The sequence below is a fragment of the Lathyrus oleraceus genome, chromosome 2, assembly GCF_024323335.1.
Source record: "Lathyrus oleraceus cultivar Zhongwan6 chromosome 2, CAAS_Psat_ZW6_1.0, whole genome shotgun sequence".
In the NCBI taxonomy this organism is placed as follows: domain Eukaryota; kingdom Viridiplantae; phylum Streptophyta; class Magnoliopsida; order Fabales; family Fabaceae; genus Lathyrus; species Lathyrus oleraceus.
Window position 1 is genome coordinate 239,064,176 of NC_066580.1, and position 13,310 is coordinate 239,077,485.

A 13,310-nucleotide genomic window follows, 5' to 3' on the forward strand; every position below is an offset into this window, starting at 1 on the left:
AGGTTGAAGGTTTCCTATAACTTCTATTTTAGCCTTGTCAACTTCAATCCCCTTATCGGACACTATGTGTCCGAGTACGATCCCTTGTCGGACCATGAAATGACCTTTTTCATAGTTTAACACGAGGTTCAATTTAACGCATCTTTCAAGTACCATTTCAAGATTTGATAAACATCCTTCAAAGCTCTGTCCACATACAGAGAAATCATCCATAAATACTTCTATGATATTGTCTATAAAGTCAACGAAAATTGACATCATTCATCTTTGGAATGTTGCGGGAGCGTTACATAGTCTGAATGACATTCGTCGATAGGAGAATGTACCATAGGGACATGTGAAGGTTGTTTTTTCTTGGTCATCAAGATGAATAGGAATTTGGAAAAGTCCCGAATAACCGTCTAAATTGAAAAAGTGAGAATGCTTAGCCAATCGTTCAAGCAATTGATCAATAAACGGTAAAGGAAAATGATCCTTCTGAGTGGATTTGTTTAATTTTCTATAATCAATGCACATTCTTCTTCCAGTAACCACTCTTTGTGGTATAGATTCGCCTTTTTCATTATTAACAACTGTGACACCTCCATTCTTTGGTACGCCATGTACTAGGCTGACCCATTGACTATCAGATATTGGGTAGATAATCCATGCTTCTAACAACTTTTGAACTTCTTTCTTTACTACATCACCCAGAATAGGATTTATCCTTATTTGATGTTCTCTAGAGGTCTTATTGTCTTCCTCTAGCATTATGCGATGCATGCATATGGAAGGGCTTATTCCTTTTAGATCTGAGATATTGTAGCCTAAAGCAGTTGGATATTTCCTTAAAACGTGTAAAAGCTTTTTGGTCTCTATCTTCCCTAAGTCTGCATTAACTATTACAAGTCACTCGAGTTCAGTGTCTAGGAATTCATACCTTAGATTTTTGGGTAGCATTTTAAGTTCTAGGGATGGTTTCTTTGTGCAAGGCATATGATCAGGCGTTAGTGCTAGGCATTCGCTTAGGCTGTCATATTGGTATTCCTTACTCCAATTTTCATCTTCAAAAGTAGGAAGCCTTAGAACTTTCAGTATTTTAGAGTATGATGTTCGTTCATTTCCATTTCTCTTATACATTCGTCGATGACATCCAGTAAACAATAGGTATCGTCTATAGCTGATGCCTTTAAGAATTGCGTCAAAATAAATTCGACTTTTTCCTCACCAACTTCAAAGCTTAGCTTGCCTTTCTTAACATCTATAATGGCTCCGGCAGTGGCTAAGAATGGTCTTACAAATATGATAGGGATGTTGGAATCCTCTTTTATGTCCATGATTATGAAATCAGTAGGAATATAGAATTGACCTATGCGCACCGGAACATTCTCTAACATACCTATGCTAAATTTAACAGAACGATCCGCAAGTTGTACGGACATCCTAGTAGGTCTTAGTTCTCCCATTTTAAGCCTTTCGCATATGGACAAGGGCATTAAGCTAATACTGGCTCCTAAGTTGCATAATGCTTTGTCTATGACAAACTTTCCGATTACACGGGGTATGGAGAAACTCCTTGGGTCTTTCAGCTTAGGAGGCATGCCATTTTTTATTATAGCACTACACTCAATAGTAAGTGTAACCCTTTCGTTATCCTCTATCTTCTTTTTGTTAGATAAGATTTCCTTAAGAAACTTAACATATGAGGGTATTTGAGTGATGGCTTCTCTAAAGGGTATTGTGATATTTAATTGTTTTAGAAGCTCTACCTTGTTTGCTAACTGCTTGATTTGCTCACTAGTGTCTATGTTTTGATTAAGGAAATCCTTATTTGTTTGGGCTTGGGTAGCTATGAAGTTTTCCATCATTATTTCAAGGTTTGACTTCCTAGGAGCATTCAGAGCATTTGTGGCAGCTTTATGATATCCTGGTGGTACAGTAGGTGCTTGATTAGGTGCATACAATGCATTATTGTTTTTGTATGAAAAGTTAGGCTGGTTCTTCCAACTTGGGTTATAGGTGTTTGAGTAAGGGTTTCCTTGAGCATAGTTCACCTGGTTTGTGGAGACCCCCATCAAAAGTTGACATTCAGGGGCAGCATGCTTACGAACTCCGCATATCTTGCAGTTTGGTGCTATGACAGCCACGGTGGTTGCGGGTGTTATGGTCAGGTTGTCTATCTTTTGAGTAAGAGCATCTACCTTAGCATTGACATGGTCAAGACTACTTATTTTGTACATACCACCTTTCATTGGAGGTTTCTCTATGGAGGTTCTTTCACTTCCCCATTGGTAATGATTATGCGCCATACTTTCGATAAGTTGATAGGCCTCATTGTAGGGTTTATCCATCAGTGCGCCACCTGCGGCGGCGTCTATTGTCAATCTTGTGTTGTACAAGAGACCGTTGTAAAAGGTATGGATGATTAACCATTCTTCCAGACCATGATGTGGACAAAGCCTCAACATGTCCTTGTATCTCTCCCAAGCTTCAAAAAGTGATTCGTTGTCTTTTTGTTTAAACCCGTTTATTTGGGCTCTTAGCATAGCCGTCTTACTAGGTGGAAAGTATCGTGCTATGAAAACATTCTTCAACCCATTCCACATAGTGACAAAGTTGGATGGTAGAGACTGGAGCCAAGCTCTAGCTCTATCTCTTAAGGAGAAAGGGAAAAGACATAGTCTTATAGCTTCGGGGCTGACACCATTTGCTTTCACTGTGTCTGCATATTGCAAAAACACTGACAAATGTAGGTTCGAGTCCTCCGTGGGACTACCTGAAAATTGGTTTTGTTGTACGGCTGACAACAACAAAGGTTTTAGCTCGAAATTATTTTCCTCGATGGCAGGGGCAGCAATGTTGTTATGTGGTTCATCCTGCAAAGGGATGGCATAGTACTTAAGAGGATGGTTCTGCGGTCCTTCGGTCATCTCTGGTTGTATAACTAGTTCAGGAATAGGGATATTAGAATCGGGAAGATTTTGCTTGATACAGTGTTCTCGTATCAGGTCTCGTATCCGACGTTCTAATCTTAGATAATGCTCTGGTTCGTCGAATGGTAGCTCTAATTTCTCGACTTTAGAGCGAGTACTTGGCATACACTCGACAAATTAGAAAAGGAAATAAAATTGTTTGCCTTAGTCTATACTGGGCAACACTGGAGTTACGATATTGACTAAATTAGCCCCCGACAACGACGCCAAAAACTTGATCGCGAGACTTAGTAAATCTTTGGGATTCGTGACTGCAAGTGCACAGTCTTATCGCGTAGTTTTAAAGATTATCAAACCCAAAGGACTAATAATAGAACATATTGTTATCTAATGTTACTATGTAAATCTAAGGCTGCGGATCTTTCTAAGAGTGGAGGGACGGAGAGAAATAACTATAAGTAAAACAAAATATTAGTAAAGATATTTAATAACATGATATCGGTATGTAACACATCAAACTTCAGGGATTCGATAGATGGTTGGTGTAATCTTAAAGATCAAAATATTATTCAGTAGAAATTATTCATTTAAAAGACTTTGTCTCACACTCTCGTTTTTATTGACTCTAACCATACTCTTAAACCAGAATGCTTGGCTCTCGCTGTCTCATTTGAATTTAAAAGTAATTTTTGGAAATAAATAAAGTCTAATTAATCCTAAAGCGCTCTCGTTGTGTCTAGGATTACTGCCTAGTTTCATCTATCCGGTTAAAATCTCAAACTCTCGTTCTTATTGACCGTAACCTTTATTTGTTTTATACTCTCGTACGAAAAACAATTTCGAATTTAAACAAGAAACTAAAACTGGAAAATAATATTTTATAAAAGCCAACACCAATTATTTACGAATCCCGTCGTTTTGACGGTCTTTACATATCGATACCTATTGGTTTAGCCGGACATGGATTCGGGAGCAGACATGATATTCAGATAATTAAGCATACAATAAGTCATAAGTAATTAAAATGGCAATTGAAATAAAGCCTAGAATATAAATAGAGAACTTGCAATGAATATTGATTCTTCAAATTAAACAATGTCGGCATGCTTTGGCAATCGAGTACATCGATATAATGAAATTCAGTAGCTTAAACAATAATTGCAATAGTCCCTGATGTGGAGAATCTATTGCTTTTACAAGGTAGGAATCTGCCTAAGAAAATCTTACAACAAGAATCTGATTAGAAAAATGCACCCCCGTCCGTGAATACTAACATCTCTATATATACTCCCCACTCTCCTTAAAAGTAGCCTTGGATATCTACTAGTGGGGAGCGATTGGTTGAAAAAGTAAAAACCGTTGGTGGCGGCTGCCGCAATCCCAATTTGGTCCACGTGGCGGGCGCCACTTTAAATGAGGTGGGCGCCACCTTCATGTAGTATGGTGGATGCCACCTTAATGCAATGTGGTGGGCGCCACCACTTCATAGTCCCTTGTGGCGGGCACCACACTTCCAAGTGGTGGGCGCCATGCTTCTTGTGTGGTGAGTGCCACCCTTTATCTAGTGTGGTGGGCGCCACTATTCATATTTTGCTCCTTTTTCTTTCCTTTTTTCTATTTTCCTCTTTGCTTGCCTAGACATCTCTTATTCGATAAATACCTAAAATAAACATAAAATACGGCGTAATACCATGAAAAAAAAAGTAAAAAGCAATGCATGTTAAGTCAAATATACGATACATTTTTGCGTTATCACTTTTGCATGCTTCCATGTAATGACTTCAACATCAATTGCACACGAATTGGAAGTGGATTGCATTATTGGTTGGGCCTAATTCCATGCCCATGCACTTATGCACAACATTGCTATTTTTGGCTCAATTTTCAAATGGTGCAAAATTGAATTCCATAGCCTATAAATACAAGTGCATTGCATCAGAAATGATACACACGCCTTGCCCAAGCCTTGCCAAGCAAACTCAGAACCCTACTCCATAGAATTTCTTCAGGATTTCATTGAAATCGAGTTCTTGATTCCACTTCTGTTTGGGGATAAAAACTCCAAGAATTCATAGCCATTTTCATCTCAATTGATCACTGCAAGCAAGAGGAGGAAGAACCAATTGGAATTGCATCAAGATCCATCCAAATCACTACAACTCGAAGGTGATTTTTCCAAAACTTCAAGCCTTCGATTCTCTCTCAATTCTCCACTATTCTAATTGTTTATTGGTTGTCTGAAGTCCTACCAATATAGGAAACAAGATTGAGTTACTTTTAGGTCAAATTGAAGCAACTCAGGTCGTGTACCTCAAAATTCAATTCCTCATATCTCTCAATATATTTGGAATTAGGTGAAATTGAGGCTAGATTCGAGCTCTTGAGCTTTTTCTCTTTAAATAGTATGCTCACTTTTTATTTTGGTGATGGTTGGTAGTGGACCAGTCTGGTGAGGTCCACCGGAGAAGACAATCGGAGCTAGGGTTCCGGTGATGTGGTGTCAGGTCTCTTGGCCATTTGATCCATTTGAAATGTTTTAATCTTAGCCATCTGTTTTGATTACCAAGCATATGCCGCATTGACTGACGACCTTGGTGGAACGCGCATGCTTGGCCATCAGTTCTGCCACCTCAATTAATGAGGGAGATCTGATGGCCCTCATTTTTTCTACTTTTCTTTTTAATTCTGATTTTTCATTTAATCCATTTATTTTGTTTAATTCATATTAATTTCATTTTTAATCTAAAAAATATGGGACTCACCAAAAATATTGAAATATTTTCCTCTTCCATATTTTGAATTAGAATCATTTTTGGATTAATTTTGATATTTTTCATGAATTAAATGATTTTTAACTTGTTTTAAATATTTTTGAAATACTTCTGACTTTCCAAAAAATATGATTTTTTTTGTCTAAGGTCCTTTGACTTTGTTTGACCTAGGATAAATCCCTTGGCCATTTATTTTGTGTTTTGAAGGGATTTGAGGCTTTGTCCATTTTAAAATGCATTTTAATTCATTTTTAATTTGATTTTTAATTGAATAATTGTCTAAAAAATTTGTTGAGCCACTTTTATGGTCTTGTGATGTTTGACTTTCTGTTTGGCCTTGGTCATGGTTGATTTGACTTTTGTTTGATCAATACCATTGGATTTAGGGGATTGATGAAATGTACATTTCATCTTCCAAAATTAATTGATAGTATTGATCATATGAAATTCCTCTTATGATCAATTTGGGTTTCTACTTTCCCTTCCCTCTTCATCTTCATCCCTATTCTTTCCCAATCCATCATTGACCAATGATTTCTCTAATATCTAAATGCTAGTTGATTCATCAATGACCTTGTGTCAGATGAAATAACATAAGTCTGACTAAGATAGGTATTTCCCATTTCTTTTAGTGTGTGGTATGTTTTAGGAGTTTGGTTCTTTGTACCAAATCTCTAACATGCATTAACGCCTATATTTTTATTTGCCCGACCTCAGATAGTTGTGACTTCTACATAAGTCCAATTGCGAATGCTTAACATAGAGCTAAATTTGTCCCTCAAGGTATATCATTCTAGTAAGTGAGATTGTAAGTCTCCCATTCTTCATGGAATTGTGTGTAAACTTGACATTTTTTCCATTCATGAGAGCTAGTGGCATACTTGTTGATTTATCCAAGTTAGAGCCCTTCTCATGGATGATTTCTTGGTTCAAGAATTCATACTTGTGAATGAATGGTTAAGTGTTCTCCAAAGAATGACTTAATCAATTAAAACTCTTCACTAACATTTGACTAACCATTGACTAACTTCTTAATTAATGTTGCTTTATTTTCAAGTCATTTACTTTACGGACTTTAAATTTCAAGTACCTTTATCATTCATTGCCATTTACATTTCGTGCAACTTGTTTATGTTTCAAGTCCTTTTCACATATCTTGTGATTGTATATATTGTTTGTTTGCCTTTTTTTGTTTGTGGTCTTAGGACCTTAAAACACCTAATAACAACAAAAACTTTACAAAACATCTTGGTGGACTATTGGGACTTGACCTGGACTTTTGGACTTAGAACTAGGCAACATTCTTTGTGCTAGAGGACTTGGCCAATGCCAACATATGAGACTGAGCTATCTTTGACTATGCCTTCATATGATGCAAGACCTTGGATCCATTTGATCATCTGCTACTCTGTCTTTGTGCTTAATTGTTATATTATTATTATTGTTTATGTCTGATGTTTGTTCTGAGTTGATCAAGGAATATTTCATCTGCTACATTGGAAGATATTGAAGACTTCAAGCTATTGGAATGCTTGCTTGGATATTATGGATATCTTTATTTGATGCCTTGATCTTCATATGTTTTGCTTGGATATTGCTTACGCTTGCTGTAAGACCCCAATTTTGACCCTAAGATCCCTCATGCAAATTTCATCATATGCATTGGCATTGGGATCACACCTTGGCATCCTCCTTACCCCCTCTTTCATTGGGTTTGCTTTGGGAGAGATCACCAAGCACTATGTGATTATATCATACTTGTATATAATCATTTTACTAACCAAAATACCAAAAATATGTCTTTGCATTTACCTAACTCTTTTGTAGGTAGGGCATGATCATCATTGATATATCAAGTTCATATCTAGGGTTTAAGACCCTCATGGCTAAAAGAACAACCAAGGATTGATCCACAATGTCTCAAAGCATCATATATGAGTCCCAATGATCTCTACATATCATATTGATCAAGTATTCTTCAAGAGTTTGGAGGTGATTTGCCTTGGAAACCCTAGTTTGACTAGGTATCTTGAGTAACTTCTCCAACAAGCTATCTCACCAATTGATCAAATTTTCTCAAGGGGCACTTCAAAATTCATCATCTTATGCATATATGATCTACCATGAGCCTAGAAATTCAAGAGAATTGAAGATTAGCAAGTTGGTTGATGGTGGTTGGCCAGATGAATTCATCTGATCAAAATTGGGTCTCCCTAGACCCTATCTCCTACAATTTTCACCATATGAAAATTATTCCAAGAGCAACGTTATTCTAAATGACATTCCAAACAACTTTCATAATGAGACCTAGAGCTATTTTTGCTTGGAAAATCATTTTCTATGTTGAAACATTATAGGTCTTTTTGTCTAAACCCTAATTTGAAAGTCAACTTCCCAAAGCCATAACTTGCTCAATTTTTATGAGATGAAAGATTTACAAGCTGCACAATCAAATGAAGGATGTCTACTTCAATGTTGATGTTTGGAGTGAGAGCTAAATCAACTTTTATGAGCATATGATATGAGGATACATTATAGGTCATTTTTTACCTATACCATTGAACAAGTGATTTTCCTCACCTTCAAAAATGCATAACTCTATTATTCTAACTCGAAATGACATGAAATTGGTGACCACTTTGAAGGTTTTTGAAAGAGATACAAATTTTATTAAGACACCTTTCTCATTTGAAGCTCACATAAAAAGTTAAGCAAGATGGAATATTGACATATATGACTTAACACCTAGAAAAATTTTCAACATATTGAAATTTCCAAACTTCCACCTCAAAATTCACCATGATCCAAGTTCCAAATAGAAAAGTGTCCAACATCAAAGTTGTTCCCCTTGATCTAAGTTTCCAAGGAACCCTATTTCATGCATTTTGGATAAGGTTTGTTAGGGCTGCGCATGGTCTTAACAGGTTTGCATCATTGGAGAAAATAAAATGCCCAAAACTCCATTTCACTTTGCCTTGCCATTCAAGCATGATTTGAACTTCAGTACATTTGCAATTGGATCATAATGGATTGCTTCATGGGCCTGTACATGCCCATGTAAGCTTGTGCATCACCATTGCCAAGTTTAGCAATTTTTCAAGTGTGCAATTATCAATCCCAAATGCTATAAATACAAGGCCTTTGAGCTCATTTCAAACACACCTTGCGCACCAACTTTGCCCCCCAATTGAAACCCTCACCATTCAAAGGAAAACCTGAGAATTTTCAACTTGAAAATTGAGTTTGAATCTCACTATTTGGAGATTCAAAAACTCCAGGATCTAAAGCTTTGCACCATTGCCAAACCACTTCTGCAAGCTCCTCGAGTGTGATCAAGTCAAGTTTGAAGCAAGCAAGATCCATTTATGCATAGCATTGAAGGTAATTTTCAGAAATCTTCTTCTCTTCGATTCTCACTCAATTCTCATTAATTCTCTTGGATCTTTGGTTGTCTGAAGTCCTACCAATGTAGGCAAGAAGATTGAGTTGCTTTGAGGCTAAATCGAAGCAACTCAGTTGACACACCTCAAAATTTAACTCCTCATATCTTTCTATATATTTAGAGTTAGTTGAAATTGAGGTCAGATTCGTGCTCTATGCCATTTTTTCTTTCAGATCATTCCTCTTTTTTCATTTTGGTGATGGTGATGAGTGAACCAGTCTGGTGGACCTCGCCTGAGAAGGTGACCGGAGGTCCAGCACCGGTGGTGTGCTGGACAGGTTCTGAGTCATTGATCTTGTTTAAATTGTTTTAATCAAGAGCGTTGCTTTTGAATACCATTGGTGTGGCACGCTGACTCGTGTGTTTGATGGAACGCACGTTTTAGACCACTTGATCTGCCACCTCAATTAATGAGGGAGATCAAATGGTCCACGCTTTTTTGTTTTTTATTTTCATTTTATTTCATTTGATTTTTATTAATTCATATTAATTTTAATATTGATCCAAAAAATATGAGAGTTTCACCAAAAAAATTTAAATAAATTCTTCTTTCATAATTTGAATTAAAATTATTTTTTGGATCATTATTAATATTTTTCATGATTTAACTGATTTTGTGAATATTTTTAATTGTTTAAAAATACTTTTAAGTCTCCAAAAATTCTGAATTTTTTTCTCCAAGGTCCTTTGACCTTGTTTGACCTATGATAAATCTCATGGCCATTTCTTTGGTGTTTTGATGAGATTTTAGGAATTTGACAAACAATATTTAATTTAATGCATTATTTTTAGTATTTTTAAATTGAATAAATGCCAAATAATTGTGTTGAGCTATCTTGATGAGTTGTATGAATTTAACTTGTGTTGTTAGGCCTTGGTCAAGGTTGATTTGACTTTGCTAGGTTAAGATCATTGGATTTAGGGGATTGATCGAATGTACATTCCATCTCCCAAAATGAATGAATGATCTTAATTTGGTAAAAGTCCTCCTTTGACCAATTTGAGTTTTGATATATTCCCATTCCTCTTCATCTAATTCCTCTTCTCTGTGCATCCATTTAATTTGGTCTATGATATCTCAAAGTCCTAAGGCTAGTTGATTGAAAAATCAACATAAGTATGGATGAGATTAGGCCACCTCCTTTGCATATTCTTTTTTTGTGTGGTATGTTTCATGAGCATATTCCGTTATACTATGTCTCTAACATGCATTACCACCAAAATTCTATTGCTCGGCCTCAGATAGTTGTGACTTCTACATAAGTCCAATTACAATTGCTTAACATAGCGCTAAATTTTTTACACAAAAGGCATAACATTCTAGTTAGTGAGATTGTAAGTCTCCCCTCTTTCATGGTATTGTGTGGAAACATGGCCTTTTTTCCTTCCTTTGGAAGATCTCTTGGTTCAAGGATCCATGCTTGTGATAAGTGGGTTGAGTGTTCTCCAAAGAATGACTTAAAATGAAAAGCAAAAGCAAAAACAATACTAACTTCTAATTCATTAACAACTAACATTTAATTTCAAGCCATTTATTTTTAATGCACTTTAATTTTTAAGCTCTATTCATTTGCCATTATTCATACCATTCTAATTGTTTATATTAATGCCTTTTCACTTTGTCCTCTTGGACCATAATGTGTGATATATCTTATTTGTGTATATTTTGTTTGTTTGTGTGGTCTTTGACCATTAATGTACATAATAAGAAACAAAAACCTTAAAAAACTATTGTGTGGACTGTTGGTTTGATTTTGGATAATTGGACTTAGAATCTAGGCAACATCCCTATGCAAAAGAACTTGGACAATGCCAACTTTCATGTAATCGAGTGCTTGTAATTTGAAACTTCATCTGATACATCATTGATGATACTTTTGAGTTCATCTGCAACATGATCATTGTGAAGTTGTTATTTTGAACCTGTGACCTGTGGAATTCATCTGTTACATGGGCAAATTTGAAGAAGATTATGGAATGGCTAAAGCTTGGATGTGGCTATCTTTATTTGATGCCTTGCTCTTCAAGTTAATATTTTATGCATTGTTTGTTGCTTGATTCAAATATCCAAGGGAATTTGGGGTTTCTATATGGCATTCTTTCCTATTGGATTGCAGCCCATTGGTTAGATCTTTTCAACTCTTAACTTTTAAATTTGTGCTTAGGATTAGTCTCTTCATCTCCTCCTCGTCTCTTTAATTTCAAAATCTCTCCCTCTTTTTAAAAAACTTCTTTGTTTGAACTTGTTATTTTCTAAACTTAGACCCTTTGCAAATTAGAAACTTTGGCCTTATGCCATTGCATTTTCAAACTTCTTTTCTTAAATCAAACATGTAAATAAATTTAACTATACTTGACTTCAAATTTTCAAAAGCCAAAAAGAACTAACTCATTCAAACCATTTTTTAGGCCCTTGTGCCTTTCAAACTTAATTTTTGATTAAAAGCAATGCATCCACTTTGAAACTTGTATCACGAACTACGGGGTTTTGATCCCTCATTTTTATGTTGGTACGTAGGCACAAGTCCGAAGGTCTTGTCAAACACAAAAATATAATTAATGAATTATTTTCTCATCCCCCCATTCTATTTGTTTGTAAACATCACTTTATACAAAATACACATGCACACAAGAAAGGGCTCCATAGGAGTACCTAGGACACTTTAGGTGCTAACACCTTCCCTATGTGTAACCAACCTCTTTTCTTGTAATCTTTGGCATTTTATTAGTTTTGATTTGAAAACTTCTTATTCTTAAGTTTTGTTTGTACTTTTCCCTTTACCCTTGGAAACTATAAAAGCGCGGTGGCGACTCTTGTTATTTGATGTCTAGCTTATCCATAGCTTGATGATCATGAATTTACCATTATAGAAATTAAGTGGAGACTCTGCTGGGGAGTAGTCTCTAGTGGGTTTAGCCTACTTTGTTGTGTGTATATAATTGTGTTGGTTCTAAGTGTTGGCAGCAATTTTGGTAAAACAAAGAGTGTTCACAAGATGTTGTATGTGATGTCTTAACATAAGATATCTATGTACCTACTGGAGTGTAAATCATAATTATGCAGGATTGTTTCAGGGTGTCATACACGATGTCATGACATCTGATATTATGTACCTGCTGGAAATAATAAATGGAAATATGCAGGATTGTTCCAGGATGTCAGACCCGATGTCATGACATCTTGTACACAGAACATTCAGGGTGAATGTTATGTGTTATGTGATTACGCATTTAATGGCAATCTATGTATGATTGAAGATCTGATTTGCAGGCGCATTCAATCATTTATTACAACCTGATTTACTTATTTTCCAAAGAGATCTAACCAGCTGTTATGAGAAGATTTAATTGGAAAATAGTTTTAGGGTTTTCAAGATGTCCAAGCCCAGTTGAATGCTTCTATAAATAGGACATGGAAAACCTGATTTGATACACAACCAATACTAAGCGAAATATTGAGAGAATATAAGGGTTTGTGTATTGTTTAGTCGTGAGACTTGTAAGCCATTCAATTCATCCATAGATGATTGAATTTGTCTGATTTGTGGGTTGTAATTTGTCACTCTAAGCTTGTAAGCAAGAGTGTATGTCTACTTGATCAAAGCTAATAAGCAAGATCAAGTGTGTGTCTACTTGATCAAAGCTGTTAAGTGATCGGGAAAATAGCAAGTGTACTATTTTTCCTTTTATAGTAATAATGGGGAAATTCCCCGAATGTCGATCTCAAGGACTGCACGTTAGTATTGAGTTTAAATTATCATTCAATTAAACAAAAAGTATTAATTTGGTTTTTGAGTGTAAAGAGAAAATAATAAATAATTATGAAAATAAGGGTTTATAGAGAAAAAGGAACAATGCCAGGGAAGGTGTATGATTTATCCCTGTAACAACTCTGAGTTACTATTGCATCAACAAATATCAATTACTACCAGTTCTCAAGGGTATTTTCTCCCAAGTCCTTGGTGAGAAAACCTTTAATCAATCTACCCTAATTCCTATGTCCATAGCCAATTAGGGTGAAGTTAAGCTTTATTATATCAAGAATTCTCTGGTTCAAACAAGGTATCCCTAGTCCTAGATGATACCTACTGCAGAGTAACTTGATGAAAACCTTATCACTGGCGGTCCAACCTAAGTGATAACCATAGATCAATCTCAATTGGTCCGAAAGAGAAAGCAATAAAC

The 13,310-nt window shown here is 35.8% G+C and overlaps 1 non-coding gene across 1 annotated transcript; it reads left to right on the top strand.

The window, feature by feature from the left end:
- The first annotated feature begins 2,418 nt into the window (after window positions 1–2,418).
- Window positions 2,419–2,525, top strand: LOC127124003 (small nucleolar RNA R71). The gene has a single exon (XR_007803648.1). It is a non-coding gene; the product is annotated as a small nucleolar RNA R71 (small nucleolar RNA).
- The last annotated feature ends 10,785 nt before the right edge of the window (window positions 2,526–13,310 follow it).